At 44.4% G+C, this 25,368-nt stretch overlaps 1 protein-coding gene across 1 annotated transcript in view; it reads right to left on the reverse strand.

Annotated features, from left to right (window-relative positions):
• MAD1L1 (mitotic arrest deficient 1 like 1) overlaps positions 1-25,368 on the reverse strand; it is a 376,963-nt gene that overhangs the window by 136,149 nt on the left and 215,446 nt on the right. The window lies entirely within an intron of this gene.

Below are 25,368 nucleotides of genomic sequence, written 5' to 3' on the forward strand. Positions count from 1 at the left end.
TACCCTGTTGCTTTCGCTGAATTATGAAAGCAGAGAAAGTCACAAATCATTAGGAGTCGTCTTCAAATGTATTTATCTTCCGCTTATAGTTAATGCTATAGCATTTACGTCAAGAATTGCCTGCTGTTAGTCCTGCATCAATACCCCTTGGAAATTTTACTCAAAGACGGAGAACAAAAAAACAGTGGGAAGGCAAAATTGGAATTTATCACCCAAAAAGGTGAACGCAAAGTCCCCATCTATAGCTCTTGTTGCAGTAGCTTATTTACTAGAGTCAGCCTGGCTAGTCAGGTGAGCAGCTTCTCCTGGTCTACCCTTATTTTATTTTTACTTTAACAGCTGTTTGGGGCTTTTTTAATCATTTTGGTTACTCAACTCTCTCCTACAAAAGTATATAGGAGGCACTTCTGCACCCAGTACAAGGCAATTTCAGAAAGCTTAATCCTACCCTCAGAAAATGCCATTTTAATGGAAATTCTGTGTCTTGCTTTTGTTCTTTTTGTTTCTTTGCTCAGGCTTGTTAAAGTGATTACAGTAAAACCCAAAGTAAACCGCATCCCCGAGAACTCCCTCCGTACCCAGCACCGCACGCTGACCGGCCCCGGCTCCCTGTCGCAGACGATAACTACACCCAGGCATCTTTAAAGCCCTTGGAACAGGAGCTGTGTTATTCAAAACGGATTGCAAAGATGAGGCAAAGCAAGCTAACAAATAAGCAACTACCAGCACCTGCTCCTCACAGCTCTGCCAGTATGTGCACACTCGAAATCAGAAACAGTTGGGGGAAAAAAAACAAACCACCCAGAAGGTGCTGGATGTTGGGCAAGGGCTCACTTGTTCCCACCACGCCTCATGCTGGTTCCCTGCCTTCTTTCTCTCTCTGTGTGTGTGTGTACATCTGCAGCGTGCACAACCCTAAAACTGGCAGCAGAAATTCACTTGGACAATCTTTTCATCCTTGTCTTAGCCAGTTTTTAGTCCAACTCCCGCTACTTCTTCCCCCAAACAGGAAGATCTTTCTCCTTGCCCCAACGACGTGACCTCTTGTCCACACACCTTGATTCAGGCAACCCTTCTTCTCTGGCTTCCTGAACACCCACGTTCGCCATTTGCACAACAGCAGAGGTGAAGATAACCTGTGTTAGTTTGAGTTATGCCTCTTCACCCCAGTAACTCCTCTCCAGTTCAGATCCTCACCCTCACACGCAGTGACATGAGTAATCCCTCGTTACCTTCTCCACTCCAGCAGTAACGTCGCCTCCAACACCTGGACCAGCTGCTCCTCCCACAAGAACTTCTACAGGGCTTTTTCTTTGCCTCCCTGAGCTGATCCGCACACTACATGTCCTCATTGATATTCCTCCCTATGGCCCTCTTTTACCGCAGCATCCACAGCAAATTAGCAATGAGACAGAGAGGCAGTTGGCGTTAGGATGTATCGCAGACGGAGAGCTCTAATCACCCCAATCACGCTGCTCTAACACCAGCCCGTAACTCCTGGTACAACACGTAACACAATTTGGGCCCTGTTGTAATCCGAGTCATAAAATAAACTGTCTCACCAGCGGAGCTAAAGCCCTTCAGGTACAGTTTTAAAAGGGAGATCTTTTCTCCATCCCCACTTTCAAATGCATTATCCTCTGGAGGATGCAAGGCTATAATTTGCATTGAGCCAGGCATTCAGATGAGGCCTGGGATGCAAACAAACATGACAAGAAGGTTAAGAGTCAGGACAGCAAGACGTGGAATGGCACCAAGTTGGGATAATCTAGAAGAGAAAAAAAAAAAAAACAACCCACAAAAAACGCATTCAAACCCTCACTGTCCTTTTCAATTGCTGTTCTTCCTTTTACTGAAATGGAAGAAAATCAGAGTCTGCTCTAGGACGGTTTGTTGCCACCCAGCGATTTGAATTCCAGGGTTTCTACACTAGGTTTTTCAAGTCAAGGATTCGTCTTTCCAAAGAACAAAGTCCATAAAAACTTGTTATTATTTACACTCTGGTAGCGTGCAGAGGAGGCCTGTTATGGTTCAAAAACCTCTGATAAAGACACTGAAAATAAAAAGCACGTAAGTTCTGAAAACAGTTCCAAAGAGCTTAGTTTGAGTTATAAACATTCTTTTTCAGCGATAAGACTTAATGCCATGGTGAGAAACGCTGGTTCTCATAGATCTGAAATTCAAAAAACATTTTATCAACTTTCCCATAGAAATGAAGTCACCTTTGGTTAAGAAGTACACATAGTCTAAAAAAAAAAAATAAATTAACTACTACTTTGCTGCTCTCTTTTCTTATTCTGGATGCAATATGGACACACAGATTCTGTACGAAGAGACCAGAAAGACAGAAGATACTTGAAGTGAGGTTCTTTGTACTATTTACTCCAATCCAGATATTCAACCACTCAAAGCTTTCCCTCCCAACAAAGCTCTATAAATCCACTTTCATATCTCTGTAATTCTCTGTTTCCACGTAAAGCTTTACTCTGGAATGAATTGAGACGGGATTTCAAGGGGAGATCCCAGAGGAGAAAAGCAGCAGGGATGGGCTATGCTGTGCTGGGCTCCTCTGTACTCAGACAGGACGGGAAGAGTCAGAGCCAAGTACACCACTAAAGGTCCCTCTTCCAACGCTTTTCATAAAGGAAAGGAAAACTGCAAAGTAGTAAGATTTTCCAGTTAATATATCTAATTAGCAAAGAGCAAAACCTCTCGGGGTATTTTTTTTTTTAGATAGTATCTTATATAAAAAGAAACATGAATAATTAGAAATTATGTAAAAAGCCACTGCTTTCACAATCTGATGTGGTAGCAGGACACATCAAAATTCAGCTGGGCACATACAAGCCTGAAAAGTGAGCGACAAGAAGAGCCGTCAGTCCGGGCATGGATTCATCCAGCAGAGACATCCATAGGCTGGTGGCTGAGGTCAACCACCGCAGCATCGCCAGCAACGCCAAGACTTCCCAACGGCCTCAAGTACACCAGGATGTTTTGATCTGTAATTTAATGCATTTTAAAGTACTATTATATGTCCTTGCACGTGTAAGCCCAACCTGGCAAGGTACAAAGCGAATCCCAAACAGCTCCGTTGACTTTCAGTCAGTGAACGTGCACCCTCGGTGCTGGCCGCGCCGCAGAGCTACCCCACCATCGTTAACAGGTTCCCTGCCTCCAGCTGGAAGCCGTTCCCTCAAAGACCAAGTCAAGTTCCCTTTCACATCATCTAGAAGCTGTGACAGACGCAAATGGTTTGGAGGACTCATTTCTGACAGTCTCCTCCAGCAGCCGGGCAGTCTCTGAGTGGGTTTTACAGCAAACGTGCTCCAGGTTAAACGAGCTCCGCTGCAGCCTCTCGCTGCGGGAGGTTATCACCTCCCACGCGCCTTCTGCATTGGCCAAGCAGAATAAGAGACAAATGAGGAAAACAAAACATGTCCCTGTAACACTCCGAGGGGAAGAAAAGCTAGAGAAAAATCACCAATTTTTATTTTTTCTGCCACGGTCACTTCTCAGCGATGTGGTGCTTGTCTCAACACAGCTTGGCTGTGGCGCCCCAACACCACCTCAACGTCCAACCAGTACCAGGAGGAAATTTCTCCAGTAAAGGATAATTTGGTAGAGGGAGAAGTGAGAAAGCAAGTAGGGAGCATCCAACATCTCAGAAAAACGTATATCCATGTACATACCTTTCTTAATTATCCACGTGGCTACCTACATTATTCACCAGAAAGAGTCACTGCGGTTTCGCTTGGATGTGTTGAATATGCAGAACCCTCTTTTGTTTGCTCTGCTCTTTTTCAAGTGAGAGACCTGAGTATCTAAAACATCCAAATATCGATTCAGAGGGTACATTCGCTCCCAGCTCCTCAGGGCAAATAGGCAAATGTTTGATTTTCCCTCCCTTTTCACCATTTGATCAGGTTACTTACTTTATTTAAGCAAGTTGTAGGATCCCTGATGAAAAGGGCTCTTTTTCCCCTTCTCCAGGAGCATGGAAAAGGTCTCCTCCATCTCCTTCATCCTCCCTGCTCAGTGATTGCCTTTTGGTCCCAGGTTTCCTCACCTGGGACCTAACTCTCCTCCCTTGGTCCCCACGCAGAAGGGCATCGCTTTGTGTCCTCTCATTCTTTGAACATTAGAAGTTTCTACAGACTTGGGATTAACAAACATTAGAGAGGTCCCAGGCAGCGAGAACAGGGCTGTCACAGAGCCGCTTGCCGTGCATACAAAGAAACCCTCGACTGGAAGAGTCAGCAATGCAAGGAGAATTAAAAAGCACAGTTAAATAACCCTAAATCCTCATGCATATTTATAAACTACATCACATCAAAACGAAATCAATACCCCTCACTAGTTACGTAGGGCCTGAGAAAGCGAGAGCTGGTAACCTGGGTTTGCTGTACCCATTGTAGTGACGAGACCCAGGAAATCTCCAGGGGGGAATAAATCCCTGGGCTGAAAAGGGGCATTTCAAGCTGTAACGCAACAGGGCCAGAGGAGGAGCAGCCATCCACGCCGTGCAAATGGCACAAGGCATCCACCTCAGACTTGTCTATGGGGAAATGTTTCGTTTTAAACCCTTCTACTCCCATGACAAAGGGAAAAACATTCCAGGCACGAGGGCAGGTTATTTGATTTATGCTGCACCTCTGTAGGTGACATAAGCTACATCCCCACCACGTGCTGTGTGAGGTTGTCCCCATGGGGCATGTATATCAACACAACCATCAGCTTACGTACGCTTTCTTGGTTTCCACCAGGGCAAAATAGTTCTTGGTTGCCTGCAAAGCTTGAACTACGATTCACCCATTTCTCTTAAATGCAATTTGAACCAAAAATATGGGAAAATGCTTAGGAACGTCACACTGGGATCACCAGCCCGTTAGCAAAATGACTCTGTCAAAATGCTAAACCCACCTTATATCAAATCATCTCCTCTTTATTCAAGCTTAGACTGCTACAAAGTTGAGCCAAAACCGATTTGCATCTATCTTGAAATATATTTGGAAGACAGGGAACTGTCTGGACATGAGTGCACAACTTAATGGTCTGAAATACAACTGTCCCATCTCCTGTTGGATTTTATTTCCCCAGTTTTACTTTACCATGCTAATGGAGAGTGACAAGCACACTCTGCACGGAGATGAAGGGGCAATGATTTCAAATTTTACTGCCAAGTTTTCCCAGAATTATGACTGCCAGGTCAACCTATAAACTGTTAAGACCCTACAAACCCTCGTTCCAAACCCGGTACTTCCTCCTGTATAAAATTCAGGCTTTGATTTTTATCATCGCTTTCTTCATCATCAACGCGAATCACGACGTTTTTATGAAAGAAAATCGTGAATGAGGAGAAATTCTTGTTTTCTAGTGTTTCTCAGCGGGAAATCGGTTCTTCAGCCCTCGTATAACAAACCACTGAGGAGAGGCCAGCTCAGCCTTACACAACAGCTACCACACCACGCTCTTGCACTGCGGTAGTTACTTTTTTGCCATGAAGTTTTAATTAGATAGCACATGCATAACTCAGAAACACCGAGTAGCTGCAGCTGAGAGGCATCTTTTCAACTTTCTTTGAGCAAACCCAAAAGACAGCCTTTCCATTCTTCGCTAAGTACGGATTTTCAGATGGCATCTTCAGGCACACAGTCAGGGCTCCGATCACATTTGCTACGGAGGAACGCATTTTTCCTTCATTAGGCTTTTGCAGCAATTACCTGGTTACTTTTCATACTTGTTTTGCTTTTAATACAGTTTTAATACCTTAAAATAACCAGTCCTTCAGCTGCCAGCTTCAGTGGTACACAGGTTCTCCCAGGGAGCTAAAGGCATTTATTCTGAGCTGCTTTCACAGGCAGAACTCCCAAATACTCTTTGATGCATCTGGGATGTTCTGACAGAAACCAGGGAGTTTCTGCTCTGATAGTGAGCAGTAGACGAGCACCTCAGGATTCATCTGCCTGAACCAGCAAAAATTGGCCTCAAGAATATCGATAAAAATCTTACTTGCATGAATTTATACATTTTTATCCTCCAGCAGGTCAACAGTGGGGAAAAAAAAAAAAAGATCAAGAGAGGTGATAAGGGAGAAGCACATTTGATGTTAGTGATTTCAGAAAAAAAAATAAAAAAATTTCTGTAATCGCTGAGAAAGGAGCAGAGATCTCTGCCAACGTCTTGCTTAACAGAGCTCAACAATGCTTACATTTCACTTGAGAGGAAATATCCGTTTCCGTTATTTCAGCCCACTCAATCACTCCTTCTCCACTTTCTTCTCCAACTTAAAACCTTGAGTCGGATGAATTCACTTACTGCAGTTTGCAAAATACTAATCACCCATCGGCAGTATCGATCTGCACATTTTGCATTTACTGCAGTGGGGATGAGACAGCGCCGGCTGCTGAATAGACTGTGAAGACCGAAAAATGAGATTAAGTAGGTACCTTCCTACAGGTCGAGTTATCTCCTGCCTTGTTCACTTTTCCTGAAGCTTCCAGAATGCAGCAAACTGAATCAATCCCCTTAACTCGCAAGACAGGACTGATACATAACTCCATTAGAAGAAAAAAAGATGAGAAAAAGCAAGTAACACAATTTCACAGAAAACAGATCTTGTCAAACAGACTTGAGGAGATTTCAAGTCTATTTAATTAAGATAACTGTGTTGACATAACAGAAGAGGAATTCTGTAAAGTATTTGCCCCTGCAAAATATTTCCCAAAATATTTGATCAAAATCACATATTCTTTTAAAACTAGCATGATGCAAAATCAGACTGCGGCAGTTTTTAAGTGACCCAAAAGCTGATGAACTAATAGTGACATTTCCCTGTTACTTCCAATAAGAATTGCTTCTGTGGCCAATCGTATGCAGCAGACATTCTCTAAGAGACATAAGAAAATAATAAATCCTTACTAAAATATGCAGATAACACAAAGGCAGAATCGTAGCCAACAACAAAGCCCACAAAGATAGCTTAGAAATCTGATTGTGCTGGGCACAATCATTCCTCCTGAATTCAAATGCATCCCGAAGCACGGAATCTAGTCGTAGGAATACAACACAGCAGGTACGTTCTGGAAGACGATGTCTGCGAGGAGGGCTTTTGGCCGTGGTTAATAACTAAGGGTTACCTCCAATTTAATGCTGCAGGGAGGAAAAAAAAAAAAGAAAAGAGGGAACAGCGAGAATCTTTACGTAGCTACGAGTAGGACTAGAGAAAACAATATTGTCTCTGAATGCAGCAGTGATGAGACCACCGCAGTGATAACGCACCCAGGTGAGGGGAAGGAGTAAGAGAGTGGTTGAAAATTAAGGAGAGCTGTGAGAAGATTTCCATGAATGATTCATGGTCTGAAAAAACACGTCTCACAATGAGAAATGAATGGAAATCAAACGATTTCATTTACTATGGAGGAGGCTGGAGCAATTTGATCGGGGTCTTTGGTGGAAATCTGACACTAGAGGGTTCTTTAACCCAGCAAACAAAAGCACAGAGAGAACCCAAGAGCTCCTGGTGAAGTCAGAGAACTGGAAATAATATATATTTTTAATAGGGATGGCTGACCAGGGAAACTAATACATTGTCTATTGCTTAGTATCTTTAAATCAATATTTGATATCTTATTAAAAAGAGGCTGTCGAGCAACCACAAGTGACTAGGTAGAGATTTCTCTAAGTAAAACTGTATTTTTTTGTGCTATATAGCAGATCAGACTAAATGGGTATTCTTTTGCACCATAAATCTCTTAATTCAACTCATTCCGCTTCCTCCAATTCAAAAAAGTGTTATCCAATACTTTCATCCATTCTCTCTCATATCGTTAATTCCCCCTCTTACTTTCTAAGCCTCCAGACAATTCCGTAACTTCAGCATTTATTCCTCTTAGACATAACAAGAACCTAGATGTTATCACTGACAGTTTAATCTTTTCCAAGGAGAGTTTTAATTTGTAGAGAAATTATATTAGAATCAATACCTCTAAATATAAAAATACTTTCAAATCTATGATCATTTTAATATTTCAGAGTGGCAGAGCTGCTCAAATCCTCAGGTGATGGAAAAGCAGAATGACACTTAAGATACAGCCACTGAGATTGTGCTTTTTTTTTTCTTCCCTAAAGGAAATGTCTTTTTCACAGTCATAACCACAACTTGAACACGCACGTGCTGATCCATACAGATGGAATCCAGCTCATTGGAAAACTACAAGGGTTATTTGGTGATTCGAGTGCAAAAAAATCAGAGAATGGAAACAGGTTTGTCACCTGCCATCTTCCCTAGTCACTAGGCTTTAAGTCAGGGAGCCTCCATCCTGATTGCAAGGGAGTAAAGTTAATTTAGGGAGACTTCTACTGTTCTGGGTGATGGTGAAGAGAGAAACAAAGATGGATTGAGCTCAAGAAAAGAAGTCACAGAACACGAACACATCTCTACACACATCCCTCTTGACCACGTGTATACACGTTCTTTGTAAAATAACCAAATAATCACTCTGCACACATGTTCATCTTCATTAAAACCAGAGCTTTAGCAAACTATTTCTCATGTTCCCATCTAACATCCTGCTGCCAGTCACCCATCCATCTCCCAAAGCTGCCTTCTGAAGGCAGCATCTGTCCCTGGTTTTGAGCACCTTTGGAAACAAGGAGGACCTGAAGGAAAGATTGACGAGTGGAAGAGGAGGAGGGAAGCAAAGAGCTTGAACAAGCACAATTTACCCCCGTCGTCTCCGATTATTTCTGTCCTACCATGCATGTGTTAAAGTAACAACGTTGTGGGTCTTCATGTCCATCATGCAGAGGTTCAGATGGATAAATAATTATGGTTCTGCCCTCAGGAAACACCTGGGATATCAAACTGAGAGAGCCAGCTTCAGCGGTCAGCTACAAAAACAATCTATTACACGTCTTTTGTGATAGATAAACACAGCCCACCAATCTCAAATGTTGATTCCCCCCAACTACCTCCCAACCAGTGCTGGTAATTCTAATCCACATTAAAAAAAGCCCTGCAAGAGACCATAACATGGCTGCCTCTCGATAGAAAAAAAATATAAAAAAAAAAAAAAAATCCCAAACATCCCCAATTCCTCAACACACACCTGCTTTCTCTGGATCAGTAATGAGCTCCTCCATGTTGAACTTGAGAATACTATTCAATTTTATGAATTCTGCCTGGATCCTTACCAACCGCAAACTCTAATTTGTTTTCTGAATGCTATCTCGACTGTGGGAGCCGATCAGTGCCTTCCCTTCAGCTCTGCCGCCTGTATATTAAGTTAAACCACACACAAATGTGTTTGCCTCTCTCAAAAGCTGTTAAACGAGATAGTCTCCTATTCAAAACGACGAGGTACCAGGAGAAGGATGGGCGAAATGAGGAGTCCTGCTCTGCGGGGGAGATGGTCAGCAGATGGTGGGTTCCTCGGTCAGGCAGTCCATGCCACTGCCTTGGGAGGATGCCTCCGCTGCTGTGAAGATCCATCAGCTGTGCCCAAGAGGGGCCAAAGCTGCTCAGGCCCAGCCAATCTGACAATGTACTAAATCTGGTGGATTTTAGACAGGTGGTGATCAAAGGAAAATTGTTACTGCAAAACCATTTTCTTTCAGAATTGAATTGTTTCCCTCCTGCTGTGTTCTCCAAACCACAAGGGCTGCCACCTCCCTGAACATCCTCTTTGCAGCACAAGGGACCGGGCTTCAGTGCAATTATCCACAAATTCCACAGAAGCCACATACTCACGCCCTGTCATACCCACAACAGAGCTGGGATTTGTATCATCTCCTTCCTCATTGCCTGCCAGACCCAGGCACAGTCCATAAAACCTGCCCCATCCCCAACCCCTTTGGTGTTACCAGCCCCATCTTCCTCTCTCTGCTGCTGAGCTGCCTCACCCCACGAACATTTACGTGGGAGATGTCACTTTTTCATAAATAAGCTTACTTAACCAAATATTTATAAATAAGTGAATAAAAGTTTTTTTTTTGCTTATGGCAGCCTTATTGCTGATCCGTGCTTCTGCCAGGGATGGGGTTGCTGGGGTGTTACAGCATAACGAGCATCTCAGCAACCAGCCAAGCTTTGTTTTCAGGAGGTTACCAACTGGTTCCTGCATCCCTGACACAGGGCTGGAAGGGGGAAACCACTCTCATCGTGCACAGGTTGCTGTGCTGCACTCCCAGCCCCCATCCAGGAGCTGCTGCTCATCCAGATCACCCTCATCTCTCAAATAGTCAGGTGAAAATAGTGTGCAACAGGCACCCTCAAAGAACAAGGTACCCGGAGGCAGAAGGTGGATTAAAATCCTGCTTTTTATATATTACTCCCTACAAGTGAGCTCTCAAGTGCTCAGTCTCTAAGCTCTTGGGAAAGAACTGTAGCTGAAGGAACACAGGGACAGTGAAGAACAACAGGGAAGCGGAGTAATGACAGATACGGCTGCTAGTGCTAAAATTTTAAAGACAAATGTTACTTATTTCCAAACAAGCGAAATATTTTCCAATTCTCTCTTGGGAAAAGGGAATGTGCAGACAGACAGCTGGCCCAAGGCTGCTTAAAGTCTGGTCTAGCGCCCGGCGGCCGTGACACGCTGCACGGGATTTGCCATGCCCAGCCTCAGCTGTGGCTCTCAACCGTGCCCGACCCTTCGAGCACCCCAAATACTGCTGCAGAAAGGGATCATCTTCAAGATCCCTTCCAACTCTAACTGTTCCATGGAGGAGAGAAGCTGGAATAAGAGGATGGAGAATGTTCCTGTGCAAAGCACAAGTGAAGAGAGCTGAGAGAGCCCCTCCGTGGGACCACGCCGTTGCTAGACATCAGCACATCCCTCCTGGGATGGACAAGAACAGCAGCATGAGGTAGGGGGAGATATTCCAGGCTCGATTTAAACACCTCCATCCGCTGCAGTCACATCTCCCAGAACCACCTGAAATCTCCATTTATCACTTCCCTATTTTAAAACTAATCAATACCACTGCGGGACAGCAACATTCTGTGCAAGTAGAAAACAAGATGGCCTGGAGCCCTTGGAAATTCTCCCTATTCCCGACCAGCTTGATACCAGCTCTGCCGCTGTGCCTGCATCTCGCAGGGGCTGTAACACGGCCTTCAACGAGGCGGCGGCAGCGAGGACTTTGCTTCCAGCAGCTCAACAAGGCTGGAGCCGTGAGTAGAGAAAGAGCCCCCTCTGCTTGCTCCTCGGCGGCCGTGGGAAGCGTGTGTGCAGAGACGGGGGGGGGGTTTAATCAAAGTGCTCCTTTGCGAAGGGGTGTGTGGGGTGTAGGAGACGTTTGCTGCCTTATAGACCTGGGGATGTGTTGGGAGAGGAGCTGTGAAGGGGAGAAAAACTATTTGAGAAATAGAGAAAGGTGCAGTCTGGCGACACACAGAGCACTCCGGCTGTAACTGGCTTCAAGCAATTCATAGTGGCCAGACGGCTAAAAGCTGGAGAGGAGATGGGATTGAGAGTGTCCCCACCACGCTCTCCAACTGTCCAAACAGAGTTCTGAAGTCTTTGGTGAGAAAAGCTGGGAAGGAAGTTAACTCACAGAGGAGGGTCACCACAAGAGGGACGGAGGGTGGCACAAGTCCAATGTGGAAGGAAAAGACGAGGAACAACTTCCGTGCCCCTCTTGACCCCACCAGTTTTTTTTCAGCTATATTTTTTTTTGGTATTTTTTTATTGCTATGGTAGATGACACGGTGGTTCAAGTGTCAGAGCCCGTCTGAATCCTGTCACTACAACAGCCTGTCCTCCTGCTACTTCCAGAGGAGAGACACCCACTGGGAATTATACATCCTGGCACAGAAAGGTTTTAAAACAATCCTACCCTTTCCTTCCGTCAGGACTCTTGGTAGCAACACGCACGTTAAAAACAGCCAAGGAACCGCACACGCCTCTAAGACAAACCACAAGTCTTTGCATTAAGTTTTACTGACCTCACATGTAAATCAGCCTGTAAAGACCAGTAGCCCATTTTACACTCCCCAATTACCAGAGCAGGCATCCACCCCGTGCCTCTCTCTGCGATCCGCAGCCTCCAACAGGTTCATAAACAGCTCGGAAAGACGACTGCTGTAGATTTCACTTAACTCCTTATCTATCTGCTTTAAACGGATTAAACGACTGTGTCATTAAAATGCTTGAAGTAAGCCTTTGATCATAAACTTCTCATCATTTTACAGTTATTGAATCTGATCCCTCGTGAATCTTATTCTGCCATATTTCTCTGTCTTCTGTTACCAGCCTTGTTCCCCATTAGTCCTGGCTCCCCCCGTCCTAACGCCACTGCTTTGTGTGCCAGCCCATCGCCTCCTTACCGAGAACCACGGATGGAGGACAGGAATTTCATCTCAGGTGGGGTCAGGAGGAGAGAGAAAACAATCCACAACATATAAACCACAGGAAACACTCTTTCCATACTCAATGCACGGCTGCGTGACTGCAATTCCCTTCCGATGGCCCTTTCTTACAGCGACCGGAGGGCCTGGAGCAGAGAGAGGGAACTTGGGCTGTGAGCTCTACTACTCTAAGGAGAAAATGGTTCTTATTATAAAAAGCACTACTGAAGTCAGTGGATTTTCCACCACAAAGCACCATCAGATTTTATCGGCTGTAAGGAAGGATGTGCCTCATCTCTGCGGAAAAGCCCAGCCTGGGCTATCGTGAGTGCCCCAACAGCCAGCAAACAGCCACCAGCCAATGTCCCAGCACGGCAAGGGGAAAGCCACCGCAGATGCTGGAGAAACATCACCAGCCTAGTCAGAAGCAACCAATGAAAATGGGGGGAGACAAAATGTCAAATGACCTGGTCCCTGAGCATGTGGGTTTGCTGGTATCAAGGAGAACAAACGTTCACGGGTCTGCAACAGCTGGAAGAGATGGGGAACCACGAGGGTTTCACTGAAGTCATTTGGCATTCAAAGTTTTGCTCCAAACTCAATCAGGCTACAAAAACAGTGATTAAACGCGGTGATAAATCTACCTTCTTACACCAGTTTAGTCTTGGCAAATTAAAGGGACTTACTAGAGGTCCACACCGGAGGGCTGGCAGAGGGGTCTCCAAGCATCAGGGTAAGGATGACAAACAGGCAGGGACCTTTGATGTCTTTTTTTAGAAGACAATGTCAGTATCAGGTCTCCTGAATCCTCATCTTTTCTCCTTGAGAAGACAACCATTTTATGAAAGACCTGAGATGGGTTTTTTTTAGGGGACGCGCCTCGGGAGATCACACCTGGCTATTGTTCAAACAACGCAGGACGACTGCACGGTGAGAGTGACTTTTATCCTTCAGTAGCCACAGAAATGGAAAACAAGAAGGTCCTTCTAGCAGCCATAGGAGAGGAAAAGTACCGTGCGATGTTTCGTAAGAACTAAGTGCCCGTTTCAGCTGTGAACTCGATTAAAGTCACATGAAAGTGTTAAACCGAACGCTTAAAACCCACACGTTTGATATGGAAGAGGCCTATTATGTCAACTTGCATAGTCCTTGCCAATGCAGCACACTAATGTTAATCATTCCGCGTTCTAATTATCTTACCATTATAGCAATTTCCCTGATGATCATCCTTTTTTTTTTTTTTTTTTCCCCTTTTGCTGCTGTTCAGTGTTTTTCAATGATGCAGGCTGTGTGGCTTGGACCACCTCTTCACCACCCGAGTCTTTCCAAAGACTCTACCAAAGGGTGGGTTATTATCTCTCTCCGTCATTCCCTTGGCTTACCAGGACATATTCCGTACTTTTAAACAAAGGGATGGGAAAGAGGAGGGCACTGCTTTGCTCCTGTGCCCTCACACACTGTGGAAACCCCACAGATGCCCCAGTGCCATCCTCTCCCAGAGCTGGTCCAGTGACACGGAGCGGAGGAGCAGCGTCGACTCCGAGGGGACAGCAGGAAACAGCATCCTCGCTATCGCCCAGCTGGGGTGAGACCGCCTCAGTAATTGCAGCAGAGCAAGAATGGATTTAATTTATTTTCTGCTTTACTCCAGAGAGACAAAGAGGCCAGATTTACCCAGAGGCCTCGTTCCTACCCCCCGAACGTGAATTACTTGCAGATTTCCCAGGGAGGAGACAGAAGCAAAGACACAGACGTGTCCCTTGAACCAAGGATGCGATCAGTCCGTTCTGCCTCATCACCCTTGGGTACATTTAGTGACATTTTAATTAGCTTCCCCTATGTCTGACAGACATCCTGGGTCACGGAGAGACACCACCTTTCATTTCAGACCCTCACAAAATTTGGGAGCTTAAAAAAAAAAAAACCCCAACAAAAAAAGCAACCCAGTCCCCTCTTCCTACCCAAGCAATTCAATTACTTGCCAGACAGCACGAAGAATGCATTAGAGAAGAATATATTCTGCATTTGCTGTGGAAATCTCCTGGTGGTCTTATCTGTCTCTCAATTCAAGCTCAAAGCTCAATTGTGTTTTTTTCTGCCAGGACAAGGAGACTTCAAGCAGCAACAAAATCTTTTCAGATGGGGAGAGTCATCTCTTCATTTCGAATTTACAAGAATAAGAGAGATTTATGGATAAACTGAAACAATAAGAGGAATGGCTATGGGGCAGCCTACTGGATTCTGAAGGGCTTTGAGTAAACTGCTCCAAGCAGCAAATTCAACATTATCTTGATCTGACTGCCTAAAGAAATAAATACTTCAGAAGCAGCCTTGTCCAGTAACAAGTTTTCCAGCTACCATTGAGTAAACCGGTACAAGAGCATCATCTCTAACTTTCACGCATTTCTAAAGGACTCTGACTATCTTTTTGATCCCCTGGAATCACGCAACATCAGTAAAGAGCATTAAGGGTATAGAACAGCCAAGGAGCTGAGATGGGGGGGATGAAAGGGAAGGCCCAGGAGGAATACACTGGTGAGCTGACCGACAGCTGTTTTACAGTATGGCCAGTATTTTTTATTCTAGGATGCTTGAGAGAATGGACCACACAAAAACCTCCAAGTGCAGATGCCACGAGGGAGGGCCACAAAAATGATCAGAGGGCTGGAGCACCTCCCCTATGAAGACAGGCTGAGAGAGCTGGGGCTGTTCAGCTGGAGAAGAGGAGGCTCCGGGGAGACGTCGTAGCAGCCTTCCAATATCTGAAGGGAGCCCACAGGAGAGCCGGAGAGGGACTCTTTGTCAGGAAGTGTAGTGACAGGACAAGGGGTAATGGTTTTAAATTGGAAGAGGGGAGATTTAGGTTAGATATTAGGAGGAAATTCTTTCCTGTGAGGGTGGTGAAGCACTGGAACAGGTTGCCCAGAGAAGCTGTGGATGACCCATCCCTGGAAGTGTTCAAGGCCAGGCTGGATGGGTCTTTGAGCAACCTGCTCTAGTGGAGGTGTCCCGGCCCAGGGCAGGGGGGTTGGAACTCGATGATCTTTAAGGTCCCTTCCAACTCTAACCATTCTATGATTCTATGTAGATGTGTCTTCTAAGTGGTTAGTGTCAACAGCAGTGTCCTACTCAGAAGGTATCAGAGACCCCGGGAAAGCAGAAAAGCCAAAAGACATTGTACATTCAATCTCCAAATTACTGGGAGCTAGAAGTTAGTGTTCAGATGCCACCACAGCACCAGCGAAACCGGTTCATGTTATACACTTACTGCTCCTTCCCACCATCCACCTGAAGAGGACCCTAATGAATGTCTACCATATTGTCACCTTCTTCATCTCAACTTCTGTGAACCTGAAGTGAACAGTCTGACAGGTACCACGGCTGCAGCATGTCCAGGGCAGTGCTCCCAACCCGTACCCTCCGTCTATTCTCCCTCCCGAGCAGGTATTTCCCTCTCCGTTGGGCCACCGTCACCGTCCCTGTGACCACACTCCAGTCGGATTCTGCTGAAACAGTCTGGGTGACATTTCCTATTTTACACCCAAATATATCAAGTCACGTCTACATACAAATACAACTGCATGCATTCTAACAATTGCCTGCAAACATATACATATATATATGAAATTAAATTCACTGGTGTTCTATTTAAATGTTCGGGCTGCTCCACCATAATAATATTAATGACAATAGCTCGCACGTATCTAATCATGCTTTTCCTTCCACACTGAACAGAGCAACCTATGAGCAATCCCTGACTCCCAGCGAAATAACCTTAAGGTCAGCAGCTCTAGCTGTGATGGATCTAGAGGGAAAGCAGCTCCGCAGCTGAGCTCCCGTGCAGAGATTGCTCTGCCAACAGCTTTTCACATCCCCCTACTCAGAAAAAATGAGAAAATTTCTGTAATTACTACTGATTGCAACTGTGGTAGTATTGCACAGAGAGAAAGGATGTATCCACTGGAAGACAACCAAAAATACACCAGAGGATCTCTGTGGAGCTCATCTTTGCTGCGCAGCCTTCATGTTACCGGTTTTTCAAGTTTTTCATCTTACTAGAGCCAGGAGCACAATGAACCCCCTTTTCAAAAGCAGCGTCTTTGTTCTGAAAGGTCACAATCTCGACTGAACATCTTACGTCGTGTCCAACACGCACAATAGTTTTCAGGGACTTTTTATTTCATTCTAAATGTCCTGCCAAAAACGCAAAGAACAGGCACAGCTTCTGTATTATTTAAGATATATGGGGATTAAACGTCGACTGGGGGAAGCAGCAGCGTTCCTGATGAGCTGAACCCCATCCTTGGCTAAATACACATGTGATGGATCTCCCGGGAACCTTCCCATCGGTATTTAAGACAACTGGGCTTTACAGACACCACGGCTCCTTTGTAGACACTGCACCGTCTCATGTGGCAGTACTGATTTTTAAAACAAGATACAAAGAAGATGTTCCTTCCGCAGCATTTCACTCACCCTGACACCCTGACTGTTTATCCTCATTTAAAGAGAACAGCCCTTCTACCTCGATTAGGCATCGCCTTCCATGCTACTGTTACCCATCTTTCATATCTAGGTAGGAAAGCTGTCAAAAACAATTACTTTTTTTCTGACTCATCTGGATCTATGTCTCTCTTGAGTCTTATCAAACAATAGCAAATGGAAATTGAGGCAAATTTGGAAACTTAGACTGGGAAGTGATCGTATCGTGATGCAACTGCACTTAGGGTGCGCTGGCAGAGATGCTCTGACATCAGGGTGTCGCTTCTCCCCAGGGACACCAGGAGCTCTGATCCCCAGTGAGCCTTGACCACAGACTGAAGTTCTTGACGGCAAGCGTTTGAGTGACAGAGGCACAGCAAGTTTCCCTTCGACTCTTCGATGGGTTTTCCCTAAAGAATTTCATTTTCTTTATGTAGATCTCTGCCTCCGGGCGTTAAATAGGTGGTAGGTCAGTGTGATCAAAGGGGAGGGTTCTGGGGTACGTAAGATAACACACCAACATCTCACACGCTTGAATCCTATAACGAAAACGTGTTTCTCTGGAGCACGCTGCCATCTCCATCAATGGCTCAGCTCAGACTACCTCCCCGTTCTCTCACATGTATTTAACATCATTAGGACTGCTGCCCACTCTTCTCTGTGACCTGAAACAGGCAGATTTTCCTCTTCTCCCCATCACGCAGACAGACAAAAATATGGCTAAACTGACTTCATTTCTTTTCCTTAATCTGGGTAACACATCCTGGTCTTCTGTCTCTTAGAGACCATGTCAAGTCGTCCGCATACCAAGTAGTAGACGAAAAACCCTGCACCGTAACCAGAGTCTCCTTATCAGAAGGATAAAACTGCTGAAGAATATTACTGAAAATGTTTAGACCAGTGGCAAAAAGCCAGACCACAACAGAAGAACTGGCAAATACACGGGCAGCATGAAACTGTGACCTATTACTTTGTTTTAACCAAAAATTCAAAACTAATTGGGTCATCAAAGGCTGAAATGGTAACGAGTAATGAAAAGCTAAAAGCCTAACATGGAGAGAGCTGTAACTTATGGATGCGATATTCATAGCAATCTGAGAAAAAGTACAAAGCTTCGGTAAACAGACCTTGCCAGGCGCTATTTTCCCTATACGGGTCTAAACGACATATTTGTTTTGTTGCTGTGACATCGTAGCAGAATTCAAAGCAGCAGCAGCAGAACAGAAAATGCAGAAAGAACAATTGAAAACTAATTTGTGCCATCAAATGACTACAGAGACAAAGCCGAAAACTATAAAGGGACAGTCACTCTTATCGTTTTCCTGAAACTTTGTTTTTCCTTTGCTGTGTGATAAATAAGATTAGAGGAGTTTAAAAGTGAAGCCTCTTTTTAAAATGGTTGTGTCTGTCTCCTCAGCCTCGGCTTTCACCTGCAGGATGATCGTGGGGAATCGGCGAAACCCTCTTCTTGAGCAGAGCCTTCTGCAGTTGTTACTTAGGACTACTTTATCAGCGAGCGTTGTGTGTTGGGGGGGACATTTTATAAACACAACTATGTGTCCGAGCATGTAATTATAGCTGAAATTACTCATTTTCTTACATCTTTGCTCTTTTTACCATAGAGGAACACTAACAGGGGGGTGTCTGTCACCATACTTTCCATTCATGGAAGGGGTACAGAATCACAGAATGATATGGGGTTGGAAGGGACCCCTGGAGACCATCCAGTCCAATCTTCCTGCCAAATCAGGTCCCACCCAGAGCAGGTCGCACAGGAACGTGTCCAGGCGGGTTTGAATGTCTCCAGAGAAGGAGACTCCACCACCTCTCTGGGCAGCCTGTGCTTCCAGTGCTCTGTACAAACACACACACAAAATACCCCCGATTTAGTGACCTCCTGCCACACAACCAAGTCTTGCACGACTTTAAAGCCTCACCATTTGTTCTGTAATACCTGTTCAGAAAAGAAAGGCTTGTTTCAAGCTGTTTTTGACCACCGCAGGACTTCAACAGAAGAATACATGAACTCCAGGAGCAAACTCCTCCTCGGCACAGCAGCATCCTCATCTGCATTTTGTGCTCGTCGCTGATTTTTCTACTCTAGCACGGACGGCACCCCTTAAAAGTTTGTGCTTCGTGTCTACTGGTACAGCAACCTTTTCCAGGGGACATTTCCCCTGCCCCAGCTCTCTCCCCGCTTGCTCCGAGCTCTCCGTGCCGCTGCTCAGGTACCGACACTCAGCGCGGTGACCTTTCCCCGGCTCAGAGCTGTTCAGGGAAACCAGAGCTCACCCGTCATCCCCTTCTGCTCATCTAATGAGCTGTGTGATGTCAACCCACTGCTGATATTTTCAGGGATAGTGGCAGAAGCACATTAATGAATTTATTATGGATTTTTTTGTGTTAAATGTATTATGCAAATGTTAATCAGCTTCTGCAGAACTTTGCGAAAGGTGCTGCATGAAATAAACAATACAGCGTTCGCTCCGGCAGTAAAATTTATAGACCTTCAGGTGTTTAATATTCAATGTGCAAATTCCTTGGAAAAAAAAATTTTTTTAAAGGGCATGTTGGTAAAATTTCCCTGCACAAATGTGAATCTACGTGCTCCTGGTCCCTGATGTTAACAAACATTAACAAGTCTGTACCGTGCATGTCCTTGTTTTATTCGACTTCCACTTTGCACATCACATTTATCAGGGCCACCAAGGCCAAGAAACAGCTCCTCCTTCAACCACCCAGTGACAGATCTACAACTGAATGACATGCTTATACTTCTCCCCTCTGCTCCCATGGAATGTTTCTAATTCCTCTTAATTCTAATAAATTCTAATATATGCTTACAGTGAGCAGTAGAGTTATTTCGGTCGTGGGGAGACTCCTGGAAGTGCAAAGGTTGCTGCAAACACCCGAAAATACCTTTGCAATGAAGGTAAGAGTTAGGAATGCCAATCCCTGAGCAAAACGCCTGTGCTACACCTGAGCTATTGGGTCAATAATTAATAGAAATGGTATGAATTTAACCAAGGCAACACAGATTTTTACCACATGTGTTTTTCATTGGTGTTTTGAGCAAAACTATGGAGTGACCCCCAGAGCGGTCTCTGCCAATACACATGAGCAGATACACGCTTCCTTACATCACAGAAGACTTGCTGCAGCCTGTGAAATTTAGAAAATAATCTTGGCCTCTAAAAAAATGAGCTTATTGTTGATAAAATCCAGGAGTCTGTGGAAATTCAACACACTAGATGAGCGGGACAGCATGATATGACCTTATACAGACCTGGACCTGCACTTCTCTGTTTAGTTCACCTTTGTTTTACTGTGTCTCTTGTTCTCAGCTATTCTATCTTGTAATTAAATCCCTCTGAAACGCACGGATCTGCTCCTACACCTTGCCAAAAGCTGTACCTGACTGAAGAGATGCCAAATAGTTTGCCCAAACCCATTTAAAGAAGCCTTTTTTTGTAAAAAAAAATAAAAAAAAATGGCTGAACTTGACCACCTGGACTTTTTATTGAGGATCAGCTGCACTAATGTGGACCACATCATGCAGAGATGAGGGGAAAAGGACAGGAGGTTTGTGAAAGGGAAAGCATCCACAGAATCCAGGAAGACGACTCATAAGCATTTGAGAGGTCAATTAGGGAACCTTGAAAGGTTGACAATGTCCCTTTAAGTTTTATAACTGTAAATGATTCATTCATCATTCTTCACTGGTCACATAATGAACAGTTAGACTGTTAAATGACCTCAACTTTGCCTTGAGCTCTTAACTTCAAGCCAGTTACCGCCTGGCTGCCAAAGTCCTAACTACAAAATGAGTCACTAATGCTTAAAGAGGAGAAACGCTCCAGGTCAACCACTCACAGGAATCTGCACCTGAGGTAGAGCTCCCAGATCTTTTGTTAGTCCCTCAAAACATAGTGTTAGGATAAGAAGGAGACCAGTTCAACCACAAAGGTTGCAGAGATACGGGGAGAAAGAAACATGAGCACACTCTGGATGTCCCAGCACCTTCATCGTGGTGGATGGACCCACCATGGATGGACATTTGACTCCTAGAGAACTTAATACAGCAGAGGGCAGCCACCCACCCTCCCTGCAGAGCTTCCTGCTTTGGTGGGACCAGCCACCACAAGTCCATGCCAGCTTAGGCAGGCCAATTAAAATGACCTAAAGCAGACAAATAGGAAAAATCTTCAGACACTCACTCTATTTGTCTCTAACTTTACCAATTATATCAGCTCCTCTTACTAAAAAAAATGATAATATTTCTGCTTCAATAACTTGCTTATTTCTTATCTTCAAATCGTTACAGCTACAAGACATCTACCACCGAAGCGGACAAGTGGTTTACGCTTTAATTTGCGCAAAAATAATCAATTTAAAAGGTGGAGGAAAGCAAGATTTAATTTAACCAGATTAATATCTTAAATTGTCAAATAGTTGATAACGATAGCAAAGTTAGACATTTAGAAAGGAACGATTGCACATGCATTAATGAACACCTCAAAACACATTAATAAAGTCATGTCGGCATGACCGCGTTAGTATGTTTAGTGTGTTTTTCTCAGGCAGCTCCTTCGTGGACTCTGTAATAGGGAATTCAGTCCCTTCTATTCCAACCGCAAAATTTAGCATAAATACCAGCTTCTGGCTGGGGAAAGTCTTCTGATGACTGTCCCCATACCACGTAGGTAGTCAACTCTTCCCAAGCTCTTTGAAACAATGGAGAAAAATAAATTATTTCAATATGTAAAAATAACATTGCATTTTTAAGAGTGTTGCTGTTACATTACTGACCAGCAGAAAGGCTAAACACAGCTAGTTATTACTGTGACCAAGGGCATCGCACTGAAAGTTGATCAGTTCAGAGTTTGTGCCAAACCATGAACCTTTCGAAGAGTTAAACTACTCTTGTAGGGTCTCACCTTGTCCCTGAGATCCTCTCCCAGCTTTCCATGAGCCTGTTGAGGTTCCCTTGGCTGCCAGCATCCACAGGTGATTCCTTTTATTCAGAAACGATCAAGAAAATAAAGACTCCATCCATTCAGCCTCATAAATGCACATGCTCAAAGGGATTAGGCTTCTACCTTGGCTAAGGGACTAGAGGTGATTTTTACACGTCAGTGTAAAAAACATCTCCCTGCCTTTTATCCGTACAGACCCACTTATCTGAGCTCTAACTGGAGTTTCACTTTTCCTCACCAACCAGCTGTGAACTAATTACAAGGACTTCTAACTAGTCCTGCTCCCCCTCCAAGCATATGGATCCAATTAAGTCAAACTGCAGCTGATTTTAATCAATCTTCCTTGAAGCAGCCAAACTTGAAGAATCTCTTCTCCTTCAGCTCGAAGAGTAGAGGAGAGCAGGAAAAGCAGGAGAGATGTATTTGCATAAGGAACACTTCACATCCGCTTGGTTGCCTGCAAACACAAGGCTCCGAGCAGTAAGAAATGCTAATTTAACACTCCTCACGAGTCTTTCCTCCCACTTTATCCAAAAAGCACTGATTTGATCAGTCTCTTTTGTTCCTGGCATCGAGCTGCACTTTTCCACCAGCAGCTCAGGAAGATGGTCCAAAGTGTTTCAGGTAACTAAACAACCCAAACCTTTCACTGAAACTTCAGCAGATGTGCCCACCATAGGCCATGCAGTAACAGGTGCATCTTCTTTCACAGAATCATAGAATGGTTTGGGTTGGAAGGGACCTTAGAGATCATCCAGTCCCACCCCCTGCCCTGGGCAGGGACACCTCCCACCAGACCAGGTTGCTCCAAGCCCCCTCCAACCTGGCCTTGAACCCCTCCAGGGATGGAGCAGCCACAGCTTCTCTGGGCAACCTGGGCCAGGGTCTCACCACCCTCATAGCGAAAAGGCTTCCTGGAAGCCTTTTTTGCTTCATCGAAAGAAAGAAGGGTAGGGGAGAGGAGATAAAATTGTCTGGTTAAACCCATTATTTTCATATATTATTTGAATCCCTCTCCTGAGCCACAGTTCAAATGTTTTCCTTAAGATAATGTCCCGGGCGATAGGGAGGCACCCTCAGCAGGGTGTCATTTCTCTACAGTTCCACCATTTCTTGTGTTTTTGTAATCTGAGGTTTTTATTAGCAGTAAAGACCTGACCAGTGAGTAATATCCATGCTAAAGTCTTTATACTGGTGAAGGAAAATCAATGCAGCCTGCAGCTAGGTGTCAAGAGCCAAGGGGTTTTGGAAGAAGAGGTGTGTGGAGGTGGAAAGCGCCTTCAGCCGTAATTCAAGCTGTCCCCACACAAGCAGAGAATACAAAGAGATGTCAGTCAGACGTTATATACACTGCTGAGGATAGCTATCAGTATCTCACTTTCTTTATTTGCTAATACTGAGCTCAGGGAGCGTGAATCACGCACCGAACACAAAACCACCTTTCCATGAGCTCTCTTGCCCTTTGGCCAGTCCATCGGGGTCCTGTAGTTCCCAAAATGGGCTATTGGTACCAGCAGCTGAAGCAGAAATGAGCAAAATTCACGTGCCAACACTCAGATGTGAGAGGAGGCAGACATTTTTGAAACTTTACTCCTTTCCACACATCAATACAGTCAAACACTGACATTTTTAATTACCAAATATTAGCTGTATCTCCCTAGCTTTCATTAACACACGCAGCTTTATGAACTCAACGGACTTCGGTGCAGTGTGAAGCAGTCAAAGCCTTAATCCTGCCTTTTCCAAATTCACTATTTTAATACACCCCTTTTATGCATCTTTCATTTAGTGGATACAATTCCAGAAAGTCAGAGGTTTCATTTTAGAAAAGAAGGAACTGCAGATAAAGATTTGTCAGAAATCACCCTCATCCTACCATGTTTAATGTCACCCCTACTTTCTCTTACACCTTTATTTGATTTGATGCCATGCTTCTCCCATGTTTGTCATTTCAATCATCCTTCTGTTCCATAAAATTTTCTTGTGATTTCTGTATATAAAGTTTGTTTCGCCTTTTTTACCTTTTGTGATAAAGGGACGTTATTTTAACCCATCGTTTCCCAGTGATTTCTTTCAGAGATGGGAATAAATAACATGTCAAGCCAGCAACATTTCAGTGACCTTATCTGAGTGTATAATAATATTTTCAGCGTATTTGCTCAGCACTGATAGAAGAGGTGAATTTCTAAGCTTATCCTTAACTTAGTGGGCTCCCACTGTAAGGAACCTTCTTCCAACGTGTTTATCAAAAAATAGTCATTCTAAGCTTGGCCTGTCAAGATATTTGATTCTCAAGGTGAATAAAAAATGGGAAGGCTGATGTTTTCCTCTCTGAGGAGTTCTGAAATCTTGACCATTCAGGTGGGCACTGATCAATACTGACATTTTAGCATTCAGCTTACATGTTCCGATATTTATGCTTTCCTCTAAGACACAAGTAAAGTGAGGGGGGGAGGAGCAAGTAAGGAAGGGGGGAACTCCCTCCTGTTAAATAGAGAATTAAAGCCATGTCCTCAGTCTTGCCCAAGCAGACGTAAGAGCATGATTACCTTAATTCAGTGCACTAACTAGCCTTTGGGGGACTGGCAGATTCCTCTTTCCTAGACCTGCTAAGCCAGATGACCACCTCCCTTCTCTTTTTCTGCACTTACATGTTATCTCGTCCTCCCCATATAATTTTCCCACCTTGTTCCCATCACCCCATTGCTTTTCTACACCGTGAAAGCTCAACGATCCAACAGTAGCTGCTGCTGGTCTTCTCTGCCGAGGATCAGAAGGCAGAGCCTCAGCAAGACTACACTGAAGACTTCAGACCTTTCCTCTTTGAACATGGAATTTAAACAGCTTGGTGTTTTGGCATCTCAAGAGCAGTGATGAGGAAACAAAGCAGAGCATCTCCAGACACCAGAAATTAAACAGGGGATTCCTCTGGTCAGGCCTCCTTGGAAAGGCAGCAAGCATTGTAAGACAAACGTTGGCAGATTAAACGTGACCTGAGTGAGTTGTAATCTGCTCCGAAACCAAGGCTGCTGTTGTGTTTGTTGGAGACCGAAGCATCCAAACACCAGCCCAAAGCTTTCATCTCCTTCTGATGACTGAAACCCAATTAAAGGAGAGCCGGGTGACAGGTTTCACACTAAACATGGCTCAGCAGAGATGCTCAGCAGCTCTTAGCTCCCTGCTTTATCAAAGCTGTCACTTCCCCTGTCTCTAGGAATTGGTAATAAAAAAAAAAAGATTTGATTCGCCTCTAATAGGTGTCAAGATAAAATCAATGGTCTGTCTGAAAACTGAGTAATTTCAAACCTGCAGGTTTTCTACCACGAAGCAATTTACACAAAAATGGGGGGGGGGGGAAGAGAGAAAGAAAGAAAAATTAAGAGAATGAAATGCTACAATGGCAAATTGTTCAGCATATCAGAGAGAACAGAAAGGAGAGATAACACTGTTCATAGCAGGATGGGCTTTGATTAAACAAACAGGCTCAGGTTCTTGTTTGCTCCAGCACCTTTCAAACAGAAAACACTATAAAAGCTTGAAGCAACTCCCATGCCCCTCCTC

The sequence above is a fragment of the Numenius arquata genome, chromosome 14 (genome assembly GCF_964106895.1).
Source record: "Numenius arquata chromosome 14, bNumArq3.hap1.1, whole genome shotgun sequence".
NCBI lineage: Eukaryota > Metazoa > Chordata > Aves > Charadriiformes > Scolopacidae > Numenius > Numenius arquata.